This window comes from Pelodiscus sinensis, chromosome 11, assembly GCF_052426305.1.
Source record: "Pelodiscus sinensis isolate ZL-2025 chromosome 11, ASM5242630v1, whole genome shotgun sequence".
NCBI classification, from domain to species: domain Eukaryota; kingdom Metazoa; phylum Chordata; order Testudines; family Trionychidae; genus Pelodiscus; species Pelodiscus sinensis.
Window position 1 is genome coordinate 43,201,205 of NC_143062.1, and position 21,550 is coordinate 43,222,754.

General features: G+C 42.2%; 1 protein-coding gene across 4 annotated transcripts in view; it reads right to left on the reverse strand.

The window, feature by feature from the left end:
• Positions 1-21,550, reverse strand: part of MITF (melanocyte inducing transcription factor) — a 192,967-nt gene that overhangs the window by 101,120 nt on the left and 70,297 nt on the right. Inside the window, exon 1 of one of the 4 annotated variants that reach the window (XM_075938581.2) lies at positions 16,656-19,650. The exons of the other annotated variants lie outside the window; for them this stretch is intronic. The gene's annotated coding sequence lies outside the window, so the exon portion shown is untranslated. Of the gene's footprint in view, positions 1-16,655; positions 19,651-21,550 lie in introns of those variants that run through there. 4 annotated transcript variants of the gene reach the window in all.

The window sequence follows — 21,550 nt, forward strand, 5'->3', positions numbered from 1 at the left end:
CCCTAGAGAAGATCAGTCACCAAATAACACAAGTTGCTCTTTGGCACAGAGCTTCTGAAAAAAAAAAAGGCATGTTTTTATAACAGAATCCTGCATTACGTGACTGGGAAGGGACACTGTAGGTGGGACAAAGAATTTAAGCCTAATTAGATTACATTTCCTTGAATTGTGTACAAAAATGCAGGCGGCCAGACCAGGTCATTCATCACAGTGCTGGTCCCTTTTGGCCTTTCAATTTATGAATATTTGTTCAAGAAATTAGAATTTTTATGTGCCTGAAGCGTCACAGTCTAGCCGTGCCTAATACAGTGTTGAAACTGTTCATCCTTATAGAAAAGCTGTTCCTGTGACACTGTCGCGGTTGTTGTCAGTTTGTGTTATTCACTACGTAACTATTCAAGGAAGTGCTTCTAATAATGGATGTATCTGGTGGCTCAGAGTTTAAGGTGATAGAGTGCTGTCTCTCTCTCACGCCGGTAAGTGTACCTCCACAACATTTCCCCCCTTGTATGCCACTTCTTGAATACCAAGCATCCCCTAACATAGCAAAATACAAACACACTCACCATGATAGCAACAGTGCAAATGAAGTGGAGGAATTCCATTCCACCACCTTTCATTCTAGTTTAGACTATACTCACGTAAACACACACACATGCACTCTTTAGGGAAGGCCTACGTGTCTACTTTCACGCACTTAATTCTGCCTACTCTTAAAACGTTGCTACTCTGCCTTCTGTTTATTGCTATAGGTAGTATTTTTGGTATCCTGGTGACAACTTTCATAACAAAACTTGCTTGTTTTATTAACTAAGCTATTATAAACTATTTACAGGTGGAACTGATGTAAAGTGAACATGAAACGTGCTATGGTGTAGAATACATGTTTACTGAACAAGTAGCATAACCAAAGCTACTCTGTTAATATATGCTTGTGCACATACTTGCTGATGCTTCGTACTAGATGCCCAGAGTTAATCCTGTTTGGCAAACTGAGAGGGGGGCCCTGCCTATTTTGTGTTTTTCTGTACTAAGCTAAAAGACCTAAAACAAAGTCTAACTGCATACTCTCATACAGTAGATGTAGCCTCATCTCAAATTTCATCAATTTGATGCCTGTCAAACTTCATTTAGCTATTCTCAGATCCCTTTGCACAAGGAATTAGATTTCAAGGGTAAGATAGGTGAGGGGCACTGGAGCCGTGGCTAAAAGAAAAAAAAGAGGGTAAAAACCTTGCCTCGATGAAAACCATCAGTTGGGTAAACGCCAATTTACCTTCCTGGGGTAGGATTTCAGCTCGGGTGATCTTTTTTAAAAAGCAAGCTAACAACCAACAAACTGCAATCTTAAAAAAAATTACTCCGAAAATCACTCTTAATATAACACTGTTCTGTAGGCTTCACAGCATCCAACATCAGATCCCAATTAAAGTTACTGAATACTCCAAGATCTCGACCACACTGAAACCTACTCTGCTAGCTAGCTTTTACTGCATCTACAAACCATCCTAGGTTGAGTACATGTTGGCGAACTTAATAGTTAGCTTGTGCTTTGTTAATCTGTGTTTGCATCTCTCTCTATTCCTCTAAGTACATTAGAAATCTTAATTCTTTTACTATTTGTCCTAATCTTTCATCCAAGAAAGAGTTAAACAGCTTCGTAATTTCCTGGCTGTCATTTTTCAATAGGGCTAATAATTTGGTTTCCTTCAAACACTGCTATCTCTGCCTTTGTCCACTGAATTGAAAAGAATTAGTATTAAAGGATTGATTATTCCTCAGTTTCTCAATTGAGATTCTCTTGACTCTGCTAATTTACATACCCAGAGATAAATAATTTATGGCCAAAAGCTATGGTTAAAGTCAATGGGAATTTTGCTCACGTGAAAAATGAAGAATTTAACTGAAACTGCTCAAACAGTTTCTTAATCTTCCCTGAGTCATGTTTGGAGGGAAAAAAAACCCTGTAATTAACAAGCCAAACAATCACTCTATGCAAACTGGAGTCTCATAATTTTAATGAGATGATGGCAGAACAAAGCCAACCTAACTTGTGGCAAGTTGGCACTTTCCCACTAGGATTTTTCAATATGCAACAGGATACTGTGCCAGAGAGTGGGTGTGGAAATAAGGAGAAATAAGCGCAGTAGGGGAAAAGACTGCCTAAAGGAGCAAGCTGATTCGTTTAACAAATTAAACATTGAAGAACAGTTTGAGAGCTGGCAACAATTTAAAACACTGACCCATGAAACCTGGATTGTTCCTCAAGAAAAAATTGTACTGAGGCTGGGTTATTAATTTCTCTGTTAATGAAATGTTTCTAACAACCTACTGAAAACGTTAAGGACACATTCGCATTGTAAGTCGAGATACAACGTGCAGCCCATGTAGACGGACCTGGGCTCATTGCAGTGCTTGCTGAAAACAGATGGGCGCACACTGCACAGCACATCAGTGCAAATGGCACAATCCCATTTGAATCCTCCAGATGCATTCTTCCATGTACAGCCTGAGCTGAAGCTGGAGCTGCCATATCCTCACATTGTATTTTTCGACAACTAGCACGGGTACAGTTACACAAACTGCCATTCACAGTCCCAGCTGCGATGCAGCTGTACCCTACATCTGAAAAGTCATCTGAATTAACTGATACCGCAGGCAAAATGCTACCCCCACACCTGCACATGAAAATTCAGGGTGCAAACAAATCAAAGCCCGTTACAAGTTAATGATGTACTTGGTCCACATTCTCTCATCCGGGTACAGGGAAAGTGACTTGAAATTTTAAAGGATTGCTATTGCTTTGGATGAGCTTTGGAGTAGGCCCTGAAAAAACACACATGTTAACGTAGCCAATATGGAATGGCAGAATCATTTAAAATTAGAATCAACTATCAGTACAGTGAAACTAGTGGGGAGGCTTTTCTAAATTCGATTTTAACAAATAGGGAGGAACTGGTTGAGAATCTGAAAGTGGAAGAAGGCAGCGTGGGCGAAAGTGGTCATGAAACGATAGAGTTCATGAGTCTAAGGAATGGTAGGAGGGAGAACAGCAAAATCAAAAGGCAATGGATTTTAAGAAGGCAGACATGAGCAAACTCAGGGAGCTGGTAAACAACTGAAGACACCTGGCAGTTTTTCAAAGAGATATTATTAAGGACCCAAGAGCAAACTATTCCACTGCATAGGAAAGTTAGGAAATCTGACAAGAGACCACCTTGGCTTAACCAGGAAATCTTGAATGATCTACAGTTAAATCAGAGTCCTACAAATGTGGAAACTAGGTCAAATACAAACAGATTACACAAGTGTGTAAGTCCAAGGTACAAACAAGATCAAACTAACTAGACATAAGAGGAAACAAGAAAAGATTCTACAAATACATTAGAAGCAAGAGGAAGACCAAGGACAGGGTAGGCCCATTACACAATGAAGAGGAGAAAATAATAATAGAACATGTGGAAGTGGTAGAGATGGATAACGATTTCTTGGTTTCTGTTTTCACCAAGAAGGGTGTTGGTGATTGGACGCCTAATATAGTTGAATGCCAGTAAAAATGGGGTAGATTTAGAAGCTAAAATAGGAGAAAAAAAAAACAAATTAAAAATTACTTAAATGAGTTAGAAGTCTTCAAGACAACAGGGCCTGATGAAGTGCATACTAGAGGACATCTGATCCATTAAGTTATTATCTTTGAAAAGTCATGGAAGGCAGGAAACATTCCAGAAGACTGGAAGAGGGCAAATATAGTGCCCATCTTTAAAAAGGGAAATAAGGACAATCCAGGGAATTATAGACCAATCACCTTAATTTATATATTAGATTATCTTTCCTCATGTGGATTTCAGAGGGTTTGTCTGTTTGTGTGCCTCTCCATCTCTCAGTCTGTGTGTCTGTCCTCCAGCTGGGGGACATGCACCCCTCTGCTGGCTGTGCCCGCTGTAGCGGCTAAGGATGGGTGCATCTCACCTGAACACAAGCTGCTGAGGTGAGAGGGCTGAGGTTATCCTATCTCTCTGGGGCAACTTGCATACTGAAGTGCTCATCCCCAACCCCACAACAGGGAGTTAAGGACCTAAGCAACAAGGGGTTAATCCTCTAGTAGAGAAAATAATGAAAGAATCCATTTGCAAACATCTGGAAGATCGGCCAGGTGAGAAGTAATAGTCAGAATGGATTTGTAAGGAACAAATCATGTCAAATCAACTTCATAGCTTTCTTTGATAGGAGTGGTAGATGAGGTCTACCTAGATTTTTGGTACACTCTTGTACAGTAAACGTCTGAAAATCCGGCACCTTTAGGACCCAGGGGGTGCCGGATTGTCAGATATGCCGGACTATCAGAAGGGGAGGCTATGAGGGTCTGGGGTGGGGGGGGAGGATGCCACCCCAGACCCCTCATAGCCCCCCTTCCGATAGTCTGGCTCTGCCCCAGGCATCCGATACAGCCGCTGCTGGTCAGTTTCAGCAGCGGCAGCCCTATCCCGGGCTTCCTGGAATCAGCCACTGGTCAGTTTCAGCAGCGGCTGAATCAGGGATGCCTGGGGCAGAACAGCTGGGGTGCTGCCAGGTTGGTCCTGTAGCGCTGCCCTCCCCCCAGCGCTGCGGGACCAACCCGGCAGCACTCCAGTGCTCTGCCCCAGGCGTTCCCAAGAGCAGCTGGGGTGCTGCCCGCAGCCCCGAGGGGTGGCGCTACCAGACCAACCCAGCAGAACCCCAGCTGCTCTGACCCCAGCTTCCCCGATTCAGCTGCTGGTCAGTTTCAGCAGCAGCTGAATCGGGGAAGCCGGGCACAGAGCAGCTCCAATTGTCCGGCTGCCCGGAGCACTTCCAGGTTCCCGATGGTGCTGGACCATCAGGAGTGCCGGAGCACTGGATGCCGGACCAATGGAATTTTACTGTACAACCTTCTCATTAGCAACTAGGTAAATAAAACCTAGATGAAGGTGGGGGAATAACTGGCAGGTTTACCATTCTCAGAGAGTGGTTATCTATGGTTACGGTCATGCTTGAAGGGCATAAAGACTGGGGTTCCACAGGGATCAGTTCTGGGATGGATTCTGTTCAATATCTTCATCAGTTACATAGATACTGGCATAGAAAATATGCTTTAAAAATGTGAAGAGTCCGGGGAAAAGGGCAGCGACTGCTGCTGCCTTGTGGCATCAGACTCCCCCCAGTTCCTGAACCCGGGTTCTCAGGGAATGAGGTGCCATTGAGGCAAGAAAGCAGGGTGGTGACTGGAAGGGGCAGAGCTTGGGGGCCAGTACAAGACACATACCTCTGCCCCAGCCTGCCAGGAGTCCTGGTCCAGATTGTGCAATCACTTAGGCCGGGACTGGGAGTTTGAGACCCCTAATTTTAGATATTGGCATAGAAAGTACTCTCAAAGTTTACGAATGATACTGTGCTGGAAGGAATACAGGTACAAAGAAGGGCCACTAGGATGATCCGAGGAATGGAAAACCTGTCTTATGAAAGGAGACTCAAGGAGCTTGGCTTGTTTACCTTAACCAAAAGGAGGCTGAGGGGGGACATGATTGCACTTTTTAAATATATTAGAGGGATAAATACCAGGGAGGGAGAGGAATTATTTAAGCATAAAACCAATGTGGACACAAGAACAAATGGATATAAGCTGGCTAGTTGGAAGTTTAGACTTGAGATGAGACGAAGGTTTCTAGCCATTAGAGGAGTGAGGTTCTGGAACGGCCTTCCACGGGAAGTAGTGGGGGCAAAAGATCTATCTGGTTTCATAAACTAGATGGGTTTATGAAGGGGATGGTTTGATGAGATAACATGATCTTGGTAACTAATTGACCATTCATTATCAGTGGGAATAGGTCAATGGAGGGATGATAGGAGTTGCTATAGAGAACTTTCTGGGTGTCTGGCTGATGAGTCTTGCCCACATGCTCAGGGTTTAGCTGATCACCATATTTGGGGTCGGGAAGGAATTTTCCTCCAGGGTAGATTGGCAGAGGCCCTGGAGGTTTTTCGCCTTCCTCTGTAGCATGGGGTACAGATCACAGCTAGAGGATTCTCTGCATCTTGGGATCTTCAAAGTATTTGAAGGCTTCAATATCTGAGATATAGGTGAGAGGATTATTCTGGGAGGGGTGGGTGAGATTCTGTGGCCTGCACTGTGCAGGGGGTCACACTAGATGATCATAATGGTCCCTTCTGACCTTAAAGTCTATGAGTCTATGAGTAGTAAACACTTTGGAGGGTAGGATTAAAATTCAAAGTGATCTGGACAAACTGGCGAAAATGGTCCAAGGTAAATAAGATGAAATTCAATACAGACAAAGGCAAAGTACCCTACTTAGGAAGGAAAAATCAGTTTCACACATACAGAATGGGGAGTGACTGCCTAGGAAGGAGTACTGCTGAAAGGGATCTAGGGGGTCATAGTGGACCACAAGTTAAGCTTGCGTCAACAGTGTGACACTGTTGCAAAAAAAAGCAAACTTGATTCTGGGATGCATTAACAGGAGTGTTGTGAGCAAGACACGAGAAGTCTTTCTTCTGCTTTACTCTGCACGGATCAGGCCCCAACTGAAGTAGTGTGTCCAGTTCTGGGCACATTTCAAGAAAGATGTGGAGAAATTGGAGAAGGTCCAGAGAAGAGCAACAAAAATTATTAAAGGTCTAGAAAACATGACCTATGAGGGAAGGCTGAAAGAACTGGGCTTGTTTAGTTTAGAAAAGAGAAGTCTGAGAGGGGACATGATAGCGGTTTTCAAATATCTAAAAGGGTCTTACAAGGAGGAAGAGAAATTGTTCTTCTTGGCCTCTGATGATAGGACAAGAAGCAATGGGCTTGACTTGCTGCAGGGAAGTTTTAGGTTGGAAATTAGGAAATGCTTCCTATCAGGATTTTTAAGGACTGGAATAAATTGCCTAGAAACACTGTGGAATCTCCATCACTGGAGATTTTTTAAGAGCAGGTTAGACAAACGACTGTCAAGGATGGTTTATATGGCGCTTGGTCCTGCCATGAGAGCAGCAGGCTGGACTTGATGATCTCTACAGGTTCCTTCCAGTTCAAGTATTCTACAGTTTCATGAAACTCTGGCCTTGGGAAAGGGAGTATAACTGAGTAATACTTGAATGTACTTTTGCTCTAGGCTGCTGCGCAATAAATGTGGATTTACTTGTAAAATGTTAATATGGAAAGATTATAAGAATAAATTTTACTTAGAATTTGACACAATACATTGTCTGGGAAGTAAATGTCAACATCTACAGTACTGCAATTTCTTGGAACTTTTTCTGACTCAACTCTCTGGCTGCCCCATTTACTGCTGTGTATTAGTCCATCTGAGTGAACCAAAGTTCAAAAGCACTGAACTGAAACAGCAAAGAAGAAAATAGCTCCAATATGACCCCTTGTTCTTAACCATTTTACAAATACACTTCAGTGCCTAGATTGCTATGAATCCATTAGTCAGTGTTTCATAAATAATTACTGGGTTTGGGCTGTTTCTCCCTTTTCTTTTTGACTTACTTTGTCAAGAGTATACCTGAGATTTCTGCAATTTATACTGAGAACAATATGCAGAACTGAGGATGTTCCTTTGGAGGAATCTAGACAAAAAGAGTCACTGTATTCATTGCCAACAGCATTTCGAAGAGAACATCTCTTATTGACTTAACCATTTGGGGTAAGACTTTCAAGAAATATCAGCTCTCATTTAGGCACACAACAAATATAGCCAGTGCGCAAAGGGGCAAAGCACACTTCCTGTGTTTTCCATGCCTAAAGATGTTCACAATTCCATTGCTATGAGTGTTTCAGTAACCACACTAAGGTTTTACTTCTTCCCCACTCTCATTATCAGTGGGGTCTTTCTGGAGGGTTAAAACCTGCCTATTTTGAAAAATTTGTTTACGCAGCTGCAAACTCAGACTGAGTAATCAAGTTAGAAGATGAGAAAAATTAAACCTGTAACAAAACCGCACAAGAGTACTGACATTATTTTCTGTACAAAGAACTATCTTTAATGAGAGTTTCATATGATTAAAGTGATTTATGATTGATGTTGCCAGAATATGAATAGAAAGGAAAACAGAGCTAGAAAAATAATTCAAGGTCAGAGACTAAAATGCTTGTATTCCTATTCCAATCAGGGAACACAAGCAAAAACATGTAACTTATCTGAACCATCCAACCTACGCACTTAACTGTGGATCTATCACCAGTAATTCTCTGAGGATACGTGCAGTGAGTTGGTTTGTTTGTTTTTAAAGCAGCAAATAATGTCAACACATCCATTCCAAAGTGGAGATCTACTCCTGAATATTACTGAGGCAGAAGAGGTTAAATTGGTTTGGTACTCTCAATCACAACGAGCAACTTCATTTTACTAGGAAACAGATACTAGAGCAAAATTTCAATCACGTGAGGACAGCTCAGTTGGAACAAGCTAGCATCATATATTCTCATCAACCATATGTTTGTCCTAGACTGTATCTCTCACACACACACACACACACGCACACACACACACACTCGAAGGCAGATAAGGCTATGTACAGCGCCTAATCACTCACTTTTAGCCATGCCAATATTTATTTGCTCTAATATTTGATGATGGTGGTTCTGTTAGTCTTTAGGGTGTTAGGTCTGTGTATGTATTCATTTAATATCAAACATCTAGAAGTCTTAAAACATTACACAACTTGCAAAGTAATAAACACCGAATGAAATAAATCATGAAGATTATCTATTTTACCAAGATTCCCAAATTTTATTAGGTGATTTGAATTCCTCTCACAACAAGAAGAGTTTATAAAACAGCATTAGACAATGAGACAATTATGGTTTATAATGCACCTTTAAGCTTCTTATATTTCTGTAACTTTCCCTAGAAATAACCAAAGAATAAGTTTGTGGAAGAAACTGAATCATCTATACTCTTTTTCTGTCATTCAGTGCCTGAATATTTCCACATACAATAATATTTCTGGCCATAAGATACTGAATTTAATGTTTTAAAAATACTCCACTGAAGCTGGCATCAACACTACCCTTTCTGTCACTATAATTTGCCATCTTGGATACATTTTCTCTCCAAGCCTCCACACAGTCTAAAAGGCCTCCTTCTTCCTTGGAAAATAAAGGAGTTAGCCCTTTTCATTATGTCCTCATCACCAAAATACTTCTGCCTCAATTACTGCTGACGTATGATTTTTGTTCACTGCCCCTCCATTAAGACAGAGGGTCCCATATTATCAAGTGGACACTGATTTTCCAGGCTTGAATTGTCTGTGCCGTTAACAACTGTATATTTATATACGAAAGCTCAAGATTTTCTCGAGTCCCCAGGGACTTGAGTGCGGAAGTCCCCAAACTTTGGGGTGCTCCCATTTGGGAGGAAGTAGAGGAAGGTCCAGCTGGAACGTGGCTGGACCCAGAGCAGGCCCTCACAGTGAGCAAGCGCCACCCAGTCCTTTTCTGCTCCGATCCCACCTCCATCAAGTCTTGCTAGTAATCCATCTCCTTTTACACATCCATAGCTGTGAAAGACCTTTGCTCTGACATTTTTCCTCGTCACCGCATTGCATGGTGTCGTGGCAATCCAGACACACGTACATTTACTACCTGTCTTATAATGCTTAGCACAAGGTTGAGGAACCTATGGCTCACGAACCAGATTCAGCCCCTGGCGTGCATGGATCTGGCCCCAGAGGCTCAGGGCTCCAAGCATGTGGCCCCTGCACAACCCTGCCCCCCCACAATCCATGGGGCTGGAGCACCAACACCAGCTCCGCACTGCAGGGCAGGGGAAGCACTGAGCGTCACGGGCCAGAGTCAAGCAAACCAGGGCCGGTTCCGACTCACAAACTATGCCTGGCGGGGGGGGAGCGGGGCGGGGAGGAGGGGTGGAAGCGGCTCCGCGTGATTCTGCTCCCCTTCCCTTTCTCCTCATCTGGAAAAACAGCCGCACAGCAAAGCACTGCCTGGAAGCTTTCTCCTTTCCACCCCGATTAGCCCTAACCATGGCTAATAGGAGCAGCAAGGGGCAATGTCTGGGAGCGCTGGGGGACACAAGAGCTATGTGTGGCCCCTAGGAGCTGGGCCAGGTAAGAGCTCCCCAGCACTTGGACCCCTCATCCCGCTCCTGCATCCCCCTCCCACCCAGACCACACAACCCTCCACTCCTGTACCCTCCCTTCTAGCCAGACCCTCACCCCACTCCTGCTCCCCCCTCCCATTCAAGGGCACCATTTAGGGAGGTATTAGAGGCAGTAGCCCATCCTCAAGTTTGAACCCACGGATTTCATACCTGTGGTCTGGTTAAAGATGCATGCCCTGGCTCCAGAAGCAGTTCTTAAAAGCAACAGAGTTTGAGCTGTTGCAGCTTTGACTTTGGGGCAGGGAGTTTGTTATAAAAAGAGGGAGGCAGGTGATTAAGAATAAAAAAGACTGATCGTTCAAGTAATTCAAGCTCATCATGCCAGGTACTTAAAAGATGTGGGTGAGGGGTGACTAGCAATAAGTGTTGTGCTTCTGGGATTTGCATTTGAACCAGTACTGTTAAACTTATAAACATTCTTGAGGAAGGGAGAAATAGGGAGCTGGCGAAATTTGCAGATACTGCAAAATTGCATTAAGTCCAATGGTGACTGCAGAGTTACAAAGGGATCTCTCAAAACCAGGTGACTGGACAACACAAAGGAAGATAGAATTCAGTATTGATAAATGTGAAGTAATGCACGTGGAAAAATATAATCCCAACTATACATACATAAAGGATGGCGTCTAAATTAGCAGTCACCTCTCAAGAAAGATCTTGGACTCATTGTGGATAGTTCCCTGAAAACATCTGTTGAATATGCAGCAGCAGTCTAAAAACTAAAAAACTAATAGAATATTGGGAATCATTAGGAAAGGAATAGATAAGACAGAAAATTCCTGTCAACTGTATTTCCTAATATTATAATTGCATTATGTATTTTTGTCAGTCTCTCTGAATCAGTGACTTCAGGTGAATGCACATTCCATGTGTTAAAACAAGTAATGAACTATAATCTTTCCACGCTGGGACAAGAGCATTTGAATGGGCTCACAATGCTTAACATTAATAGTGATGTTGCACATAAATTAGATTTTTCTTCAATTATAAATGAGTTTGCACACAACAAAGCCAGAAAAGCATTCTTAAAATGAAGAGTTTTGCTTGCAGTGGAAACTCACAATTAATGTTACATTTTTAATACACATATTCATATTCCCTATATATAAAGTCACTGTATACCCACACCTTGATTACTGCATGCACATCTGGTCACCCAATCTAAAAAAAGATCTATTGGATTTGGAAAAGGTACAGAAAGGGCAATAAGTGATTAGGTGTAAGGAACAGCTTCCATTTGAGGAGAGATTAACAAGACTGGGACTTTTCAACTTGGGAAAGAAATGACTAAAGGATGGGGAGATATGTTAGTTGTCTAGAAAATCATGAATGGTGTGGAAAAATAGAATAAGGAAATGTTATTTATTCCTTCACTAATATAGCACAAGAAGCTCACCCAACTAAATTTACAGGCAGCAGATTTAAAACAAATTATTTCTTCACAGTCAGCCTGTGGAACTCTTGTCAGGAGATGGTGGAAAGGCCCAAACTATAACAAGGCTCTGTCATGATTATGAGGATTAGCCAGCAGCCTGGGGATTAAGGGGTTAACTACACCTAGCCAGGTGGAGTGACCAATAAGAATGTAGGTGGGACTTTTCAAACTGGGACAAAGGAATTTGGGGTTTTTTCTCTTCTCCCTTTTGTCTCTGAGAGAGTTCTCTGCAGCTACAGAGAGGGACAAGCATGTCTCTCTCTCTCTCCAAGACACCATTCTTCATTTTCTGTAAGTAGGGTAAAGTTTAGGTAGTTTCGTTAGGTTTTATTGTGTTATGGATTGGGTATGGGATCTGAGATCTGGCACTGCTTAAAAGATGTTTTGGCTTTTCTTTGTAACTAAGTTCTAGGCCCATGGAGTTTCTCCATGAGTATATTTTGTTACCTTCCTCTCTAGTCATTATACTTGCAACCAGAATATTGTTGTAATAATAAAAGTTCTTTCTTTTCTTTTTATTAACCTGGCAGTGGTTAATTGTGTGCCTTGATTTTTATTTTAGGGGTAAGATTTCCCAAATGATCTTTCCCCTGATTTCTTTATCAACATTTGGGTGGTGGCAGCGGAAGTTTTATTCCCAAGATCTAGGTTTTTAAGATCTTGGGGGGAAGTTTTATACCAAAGCCTGGTAGATAAGGCTTTGGGGTACACTTGCTGGCCCCCACTTCTGCATTTATCATGCCAGAGTGGGGAAGGAGCCATGACAGGCTCAAATAGTGTAATTAAGCAGCCTCGTAGCCACAGAGCAGAACTATTTAACAGCCTTAATGGGAGAGGGTTACTGGTTCCGGTTAACCAGTATGGGCAAGAACAGCTCCTCACCTACCACGGGCAAGGGAGTTGCCCCATCCCTGTGGGGCCCACTGCAGGAAGGGGCTGCTCCAACCAGCCAGAGCAACCCTTGTCTATGGTGTGGGGACCTCTCCAGCCACCTCCCCTTTAATTGATTAACTGGCTAAACATAATGTTTTACCAATCAACAATTCAACAGGATTTTACATCCCTAGTTATCAGCAGGGATGAAAAGGGGTAAGTGGTTAGCTGGTTACCTGGTAAGTACTGCCTTACCAGTATGCTTACCAGGAGAACCAGTTAATCGGTGAGTGGCCGAGCCGAGCCCCTTCTATCCAGAGCTCTCCTCTCACCTTTAAGCTTCTCGGAAGCACATTCTGACACACTAGTAGAGCACAAAGGGGAAGCCTTCACCGCCTGAGCAGTACTCAATCCCCAGACATTTAGTCTCCAGCGCTTTTAGATGAGGGCTTAGAAGTCAGTGACTGAAGAAACAACTGCAGTCTAAAACCAGCCCACCACCCCAAGCAGTACTGGAAAATCTTGCCTACTGGACTCAGAGCTTTGTAAAGACATTTTGATTATTCTAGGAAATCATTTTCACATGGAAAAGAAACAACATTCACCTTTTAAAAAGTGTTTCAATGAGAATACTACACGTAGAGCAATAATGATACCCAGTGGTATGGATCGTAAGCTTTTAAACGATCAAATAATACAAACCAATTGCTTACAGGAACTATGTTCTAGTTCCTTACTTTGCATACCGAATGTTTAATCAATACCATACATATGTGGATTGTTTAAAAAACACAAAACTGAAAGTATTTCCTACGACTATAACCTGGGCATTGAATGTGAAGTCTGGAAAGGCTGAAATACTGAAAGCAAAATTTTCCCTCAAACAAAGAAAAGAGCAAAAGCTCTAGGTAAAACAGCGGCAGCAGCAGCTCTATGTAAATGGATATTGCAACATCAGCAGCAGCCAGAAAAATACAGTTCACGTGCCAAAGCATTTTTTATGGGCCAAAGACTATGATGAGGCAATGGCCTTGAAAAGAATTACATGTGAAGCGTTAGCAAGTGCTAGCAACAGAGATGCAGAAAACTATGATAGCAGCCGGGCTAGTACTAATTGCACAGCAGCTCTTTTAAAATGTTTGGTATTCGAAGCAAAGATTACATCTCATTAATCTTATCTTAATTCATTAGGAATTTTATATGCTTCTCCATCTAGACTGTAAGTGAAACAGAAGAATACGTCAGTAAAACAGAAGTGATGAAAGGTCATTCTACAATAAGGAACATGTAATCTTTTAGGGCCAGAAAGCACTTTGGCACACATTTTTATACATGTGAGCTGACTTGCTTAGTTCATAGATACTACCCATTTTGCTAGATTCAGTTACTACTGCAGTCAATGGGCGTCTTTCTACCAAGTTCAAAGAGAGTAAAATCAGGTCCCGTTTCCTTAAAGCTAAGAATACATTTCCGTCTTTGCAGAGTTAGAGATTGAACAAATAATGTTCACAGAAAAAAGGTAAAAAACTGTTCTGGGAATGCTTTTAAAACACACGGACACAAACTGTTCTGGGAATGCTTTTAAAACACACGGACACAAGTAATTGGCAACATTTTTTTACTCCTGTGATATCTAGCGTTTACTGAAATCATTAGTTCCTGGAGACAAGTGATATGAAGAACTCTCAGTTTTCACTAAAAAAAAATTCAAGCTTTTTCTCCAAAACCAAGAGCATCCCCTAAACTTTAGGGCCTAAAGCCTAAAAGCCCAAAAAGTAATTTTTTAAAAACCCTTAAAACCTCCCTTTTTCACAGCCTTCATAGGAGAGGGTTACCTGTTCCGGTTCAGCCCTAGAGGCTAGAACAGCTTCTCGCCTATTATTTACTTATCTTTATTTTTTTCAAGGGTCTTCTCAGTTCTCCATTAGTACAGTAATAATGAATCCACTCATCAATAACATTCCAATCAAAACACTCCCTTCTGAAAAAGAAGCTATGGCTTGAAGAGCTTTCTGTAATAATGCTTTTTCCCCACCTAGCAGCAGTAGAGCGGAAATTAGTATAGGCGGGAAATTTTTGCACATCAGAAGCATTTTGGAATGAAGGATTAAAATGCAAAGAAACTAAGTTCCTCTGAAAAGTCAGAAAAAAGTCCTAAAAGCCTTTTGTTCATTGAGACTAATGAATGCAAAATACAAAGGCAAGATGGAAAATAAGGGCTCAGATCTGCAAATGTGGAGGCACAGGAACATTTTTATGCAAGTAGTGACAAAGAAACAATATACTCGAAGGAGCACCTGAATTCTTCAAACTAGGTCCTACATTATATACAGTATTAGGCACATTTTTTCAATCCTATCCACTAAAGTTGAATTTTAACTATTTACAACCACAATGAGAAGAATACGTCTAGGGGAAAAAATATAGATGAACACTGTTGTGTTGAAAGTTAACATAATGCCCAGGAAAATGGAATTGACAGTATATTACTTAGGAATAGCCCCCTCCCTTCTCATTTGACATCCTGCTTGCACAAGCTATATTACTGAGTTAACATTAAAGAAATTAAATGTTTGCCATAGAGAAAAACAAGCAAATTAAAATTTTCTACTGTAGACTCCTGTTTCCAAAGGGTGGGGATTTGTTTGTTCGTTCTGGTGCCAGGTCATTTTGAACTTTTTACTCTGACCTGGACTTATTAAAAATTTTATCTGCCATAAAGTCAGTGCTGTGAATACAGAAAAAAAAGTTTTTTTTTTGTTAAATACATGAATATGTAGATAAGTCACAGTGTGATACATCTGTACCATTCAATCATTCTCCTTACAGCTTAGCAAGCAGGAAGACAGCAAGACATTATCTGACTATGAAATAACTAAGAGTTTGGAAGTGAGTGTGTCCGTTGAGTTTAAAAAAAAATACATATCTAAAACTGGAGTAAACAAATTTAAGACTGAGAAAATGTCAGAAAGTGGCAATCAAGTGAAATGTAACTAGTTAGTGTTTTAACCAGCACCATTAAAAAGTCAATATTAGTTTTGTTACTGATTTCAGTAGGAGCAGGAAGAGGCTTTTGTACAATAAAAATGGGGCAAATCTTGCCCTTCTAATTTGTGTGAGTAGTCCCACTGATTTACATGTGGATTTGTTTTCCTCCGTCTCATCCTTTATCAGAAAAAGTAGTGTACTTTTGACATCCAACATAGTAACTGCAACCTGTAAAGCTGTTACAATTGTTTCCAGAGTTTCTTCTATTAGAGTTTCGTTCAGTTTGTTTTTCTAGCTTAAACATTTCTCTGCTCATACCCCTGTCCCACTGCAAAAATTTAACAGACATTTTGAACGCAAAGAATTAATTCACACAATTCATGTTGCCCAGGTAAGGTGAGTAAATTTGTCACTAGGAGAAGCATACTAACCCTATTGGTTATGCTAATTTGAAAGATAAATGTTAATCCTATTGGGAAAGAAAAAAGTGCGGTTTCTTGATTTTATTTGGCGTACACGTGTTATATTGGAAACTCCATGGAAGGTTTACAACTAACTTTTATCCAGCAAATAACCTAATAACTCAAGATCCACGCCCAAGTGCACTGAAATCAATGGAAGTATTTCACCTTTTCCTTAATATGGACCAATGCCCATCAGTGTGCACGCACGCACATGCACGCTGACTAGCACAGCATGCAAATGCTCAGTTAATACAACGGACAAGTTTACACAGAAAGGCGAATCCACTGCAGCATCACTCCAAATATGCATCATTACACAGCCAAGGAAACAATAATGGATGGTTTAGTCAAACATGGAACTCAAACAGCTGACCATTAAAGATCATATATAGTCTTGTGCAAACTTGTTGAGCTCTTCAATTTTAGAAAAAGGGCAAGGAGATTTACAGTTTAATCAAATTGCTTATGAACCACCAGCAATTCAATGATAAGAGCCTCCAAGAGTTTTATCACCCTTATCTTTCCATTCAGAAACTGCTTTTGAGTAAGTTCATATACCAAACTTCCTTATCTGAATTCCATACACAGTAAAGGCCAGATTCCACTTCAAGCAAACCAACTGCAAAGAATGAGGAATATGTAATCACACCCCCATGCAGGAATGGCTTCCCCCAAAACCAAAGAAACTGTTGATACAAAACGATTAGATTTTAAACTAATAAAACAAAAAGAATTAAAAAAAAAAAAACTTACCCTGTGGATTCATTTTTTACTTTTTGACCCAGCGAAGCAAGAGTTCCCAATTAACTGTGTTTCTGATGGCCACAAAACCAAAGCTACGCAGAAAGGTCTTACTAAGCACTAGCTTTCAAAAACTGATAGCACTTTTCCCCTCCTACTATCCACCTCCTAGCCCCTGCTATTACATTTGTGCCTGCTTTTGTTAGAAAACTTCTGCAAATGAAAACAGATGAGTAATGATTGCTGCTTTATGAAAAGTCCCACACTCAACATCACTAATAATAGCTCTGTTCCTTCTGCTACTAAGAATGTTTAGAAGTTGAAATGCTCGCATGAAACACATTTGTTTGCACAGATTCAGTAATGTTTTCCTGTACCATACTAGGCCCTAACCCATCAAATAGTCATGTATATGCTTAATTTCACACATATTCATTGGATCATTGACTAGGAGTTGCTCCTCACATAAAAGGGATGACATGAGAGAAAAACAAGGCTGTGCTTAAACTCTTTTTTCATCCTATTAGTGATTCCTGAATTTCATGGGGAGAAAGTCTCAATCTCACCCCAGATCTGAGCTCGCCAGCTCAGGCACCTCTGGTATTTGGAATCTCAGAAAGATTACACAGCACTACCAAAATACAGTTCTGGCCCAGATCTGGGACTCGTAGGCACTATGATAATACAAACAAATGGTAATAATGAATTTTAAAAGGAAAGTAAAGGCATGATTTTAAGTGACTCAGCCAGCCTGCTCATGATAGGCATGCTTAACTCTCCAACCAAACTACACATGCAGTGGTTTTCTCACTGTGTTGGTCCTAAAATATCTCACAGAGAGGGTGGGGGCAGGCTAATATCATCCTACTAAGGCTAGTTAAGATCAGTGGATGTAGGTGCCATCATAGACAGGCTCCTGGATCCAAAAACAGTTGGAACAGGGCTGCCCAATACACAAAGTGTATGCTTGTTACATACTGCGATCATCCCAAGCTAAGAGCTACATAGCAAAGCTTTAAGGCTCTTAGAATCATTAAGGTAAGAGGTGACAACTGTTCACCATTCTGGATTGCACCCCAGAACACAACAGTTAGCGCACGCACCTCGTCCAGCTACACAATCATAGGGACTGAAGTGACTAAGCCCACCTGCCAAACATCATCATACTGAGTGAGCCAGCAAGCCAAAAGTGGGTGGACTGGGCGTGGCAGGGGAGAAGAGAAGCTGTGAAATGACACTGGGGAAACCACAGCAAAAGCTTTGCTTGCTCACACATTTGATGTGATTCATCAATTGTAACAAACATTTCATTAAATCCACACATTATCCACAAATCAGTTATAGGAACTCCTGGGCAGGACAAAGGGAGGTGTCTTACAAGCAATCCTTTTTCCTGACAAGTCTGCATCCTTACTGCTGGTATATTGACAAGCTCCTACTAATGGCAAACCACGAGCAATGGGAGCTGCGAGCGGACATACCTGTGGATGCAAGATAATAACTTGTAAGCCGCTGGCAGGCTGCCAGACCCTGACAAGCTGCATGCAGTCCATAGGTGTTCCACCATGGTTTTAAGGTCCAGTTCTAAGCTGCCTGAAGTCACCAGAGCCATTGACACCAATGGCTTTGGCCTCAGGCCCTTGGACAAGATGAAAGTAAGAGCAACTACTCATTTTTGATACCCAAACTGACACTTTATAAAAGGGGCTGATTGTGAGAGGACGCATGCTCACCACTTTCTGAAAAAAAAAAAAATCAGGCTACATTAAGGGTTTCCAACTGGACACTTGGAAATGGAGGCACCCAGAATCATGTGTCATTGTCCTCCTTGGCCTTATTGTTCATCTTGGCCTTTATCTTTCATTAAAAGTTAATTATGTTCCCACTATTTGTCTCAGATGCTCGCAAGCAACCTCTCCTGGCCTCCTTCTAGGACTTCTGTGAGGAGAATCCAAGCCTCCATTCTCTGGATCCCCTAGGTTCCCTCCTTAGCCTCTCAGCACAGATTGGACACTGACTCTCAGTGTCTTCTGAAATAAAGTCCTCATCTACATACAAGCAGTTATTTCGACTTAATGTCAAAATAATCTTGAGCTGGAGGATTGCTTACTCTGACTCCTGTATCTCCCGTAACTCTCATTGTCTGAGGAGTAAGGGAAGTCAGGAGAAGAATGCTCTCTCTCGAAATAACTACTGTGTAGACAGTGCCAAAAGTTGAAATAAGCTATTTTGACTTAAGCTACACAATTAGCGTAGCTCAAGTTGCGCAGCTTATTTCAAATTTAGCCCTGCTGTGTAGACGTGCCCTTAGAGACTAACAAAAAACGTAGATGGTACCATGAGCTTTCATGGGCACAACCCACTTCTTTAAATGAATGGAGATAATTCATCTGAATGAACTCTCTGAAACTTGGTGACAATAGAGAGAAGATGCAGGGGCACCAACGATGTAGCCAGTATATATTTTAACATATGTACTAGACAGAACTCTCTCTGCTATGAAAATCTGATTCAGGTGTTAGTTTTAAGAATACTGACCAAAATGGGATCAACAAAACCAGAGCTATGGTAGTGCAAGAATCTAAAAATGAATCACTAACAAGAGAGACACTTCCATTATTCACTCTGGAAACAGAACTAGTGCGGGAAAGATTTGTGTCTAAAAAAGAAAAAAAGGGAACAGTCAACAATATGAATAACAACACAATCATCACAACTCAACATACAATGTAAAAAGGAAAGAGGAACGTAATGACATTGACCAGTCAGATTTAATCTAAAAACTTGTTAAATGAACAAAGTAATAGAGATGTAAAATGTGTGTAATTAAGAAGCTACATACAGTTACAGAGGGAGGGGGGCTATTGGGTTCCCACCTGCCACTCCGTGTGGGGAAGCAGGCCATTCCCCAGAAGCCGGTGAATGCAGGGAGCCGGCTTTTAAGCTGGCTCCTCACGCATACCAGGAGATTACATTTAACTGTGAACATTAACAGATAAACCCTGGTGTGACGGAGCACAAACACCCCGCCACTGGGCGGGCGCCGCAGCGGGGAGTCGTGGCCGCCTAGCCCCGCCCCCATGTCCCTGCGGCGCATGCTCATACCGGGTGCTTTAAACACCGGCGGTGCGATAAGTGGGGGAGGGGGGAGAAGGTCCTCCGAATTGTAGGGTGAGGGGGAGCCGGGTGCTGGGGAGAACCTGTCCCTGCTGCCAGGTGGGGAACTGAAGGGGCTGCTCCTGGAGGGGAGAAGACGGGCCCCTTGGCCAGAGGAAGACCAGCCTGCAGCAGCGTGACAACCCGGCGAGTCATCACCCAGGGAAACAGTCGGCGTCCTGGAAGGAGACGATCGGGACTCAGGCACACAGTGCTGAGTGGGGGTCGTAGGAAGCAGCCCAGGGCAAGCAGGAGCCCGTGCGGTTGGAGGGTTGCAGAACAGAACCCCTCTCCGGCCTTAAAGGGTCGACGTTGCCGACTCATAGGGCCCTGGGCTGGAACCCGGAGGTGAGGGCGGACCTGGGTCCCCCTACCCTATCCCCCGCGGGATTGGGTGGAATCTGCCCGGAACGGGCCAAAGCTTCACCGGGTGTAGCGGCTCGACATTGATTTAATACCCAGCCGCCCCAAAGGAGGGCACTGGACTGGAACTAGGAACCCCTGAGGGATACTTGGGGTAGACTGTGACCCCGAAGTGGGGAGAGGCTGAAGGAAGTCACGAGGGGTGAGTGGGTCTGAAGGATCAGATCAGGAGCAGGTACGCCCAAGGGGGGAGGGCTGGCAGGACGGAAGCACTGGCTTCCTGCGTCCTCCCCCCAGGACATCCCTCCCGCGGGCCAGAGCAAAAGGGTGACGTAACCCTGAGGGGAGACCCCTCGCTCCCCCGTGCGGGGGTGGATAAAAGGGGCACCCGCGGTGCACCTCCCAACACCTGGCTTATTGCTTAACTATTTACACTGTTAAACTTTCACATCCCTACAAGGTAATGGAGAGAAATCATCATAGTATTTGGAATAAAATTACACACGTTCCTCTTACCAAGGATGTTCTTCTCAGAGATACAACCAGCCTGTTTGCTCAATAGGTATAGAAATCATTCTACAAAGGCTCGACCCCTGTCTGATCGTAACTCCAGTGAACATCTTGATCCATAGATGAGGGTTTCCACATCCATCCTCATTCTCCTACCATAGCTAGTGCCTTTCGGTCTATTATCTCAATGTTTTATGTTAGGCTTTAGAAAAACAAGACATCAGGAAATCTGAACTGACATTCAGAGCCTTCTTTTGGTTATACGCTTCCCAATTGAAAATTGAGGAAAAAATTAAGCATACTTCTGAAAAAAAAAATACCTCAAAAAAGCTGCAGCCTTCCATACATTTCTCATGAAAGTTAGGTCAGGAACTTAAATTTACATTCCACGGGAAATTTCAGCATTTCCAGTTTTGTTTTTGCATATCAGAACGAAAACCTGAAATGTAGAAATCTCCTGCAAAATGAAAACTCCAAAAAGCTTTTATTCAAGACCCACAATGTTTTGTTTAACAAAAACTTTTATATTGAATAGTTTGCAAATATTTTAAATAAAGTCTAAACCAAAAAAATATTGGTGTCTTTTCCTTTCAAAAGCTGCTCCCAGGAAATACTGTGGACGTTGACGAACCTGCATTTTGACAGAAGGCCATTCTGTTATTTTGGTGTTTTGGACCAGCTTTCTTGAAAACATTTTTCAAAGGGACAATGTAAAGCACTGATGGAATATTTACTGAGCTGACTAAAGAGACTCCGAGAGGCAGAAAGGGAAAAAAGACAATAGAGGAAGATCAAGTAAATTAAAAAGAGAAAGCTGAAACATACTCAGAATCAAAAGGCTGGTAAATATGCTCGGAGACTAGCTACAATGAAGGGGC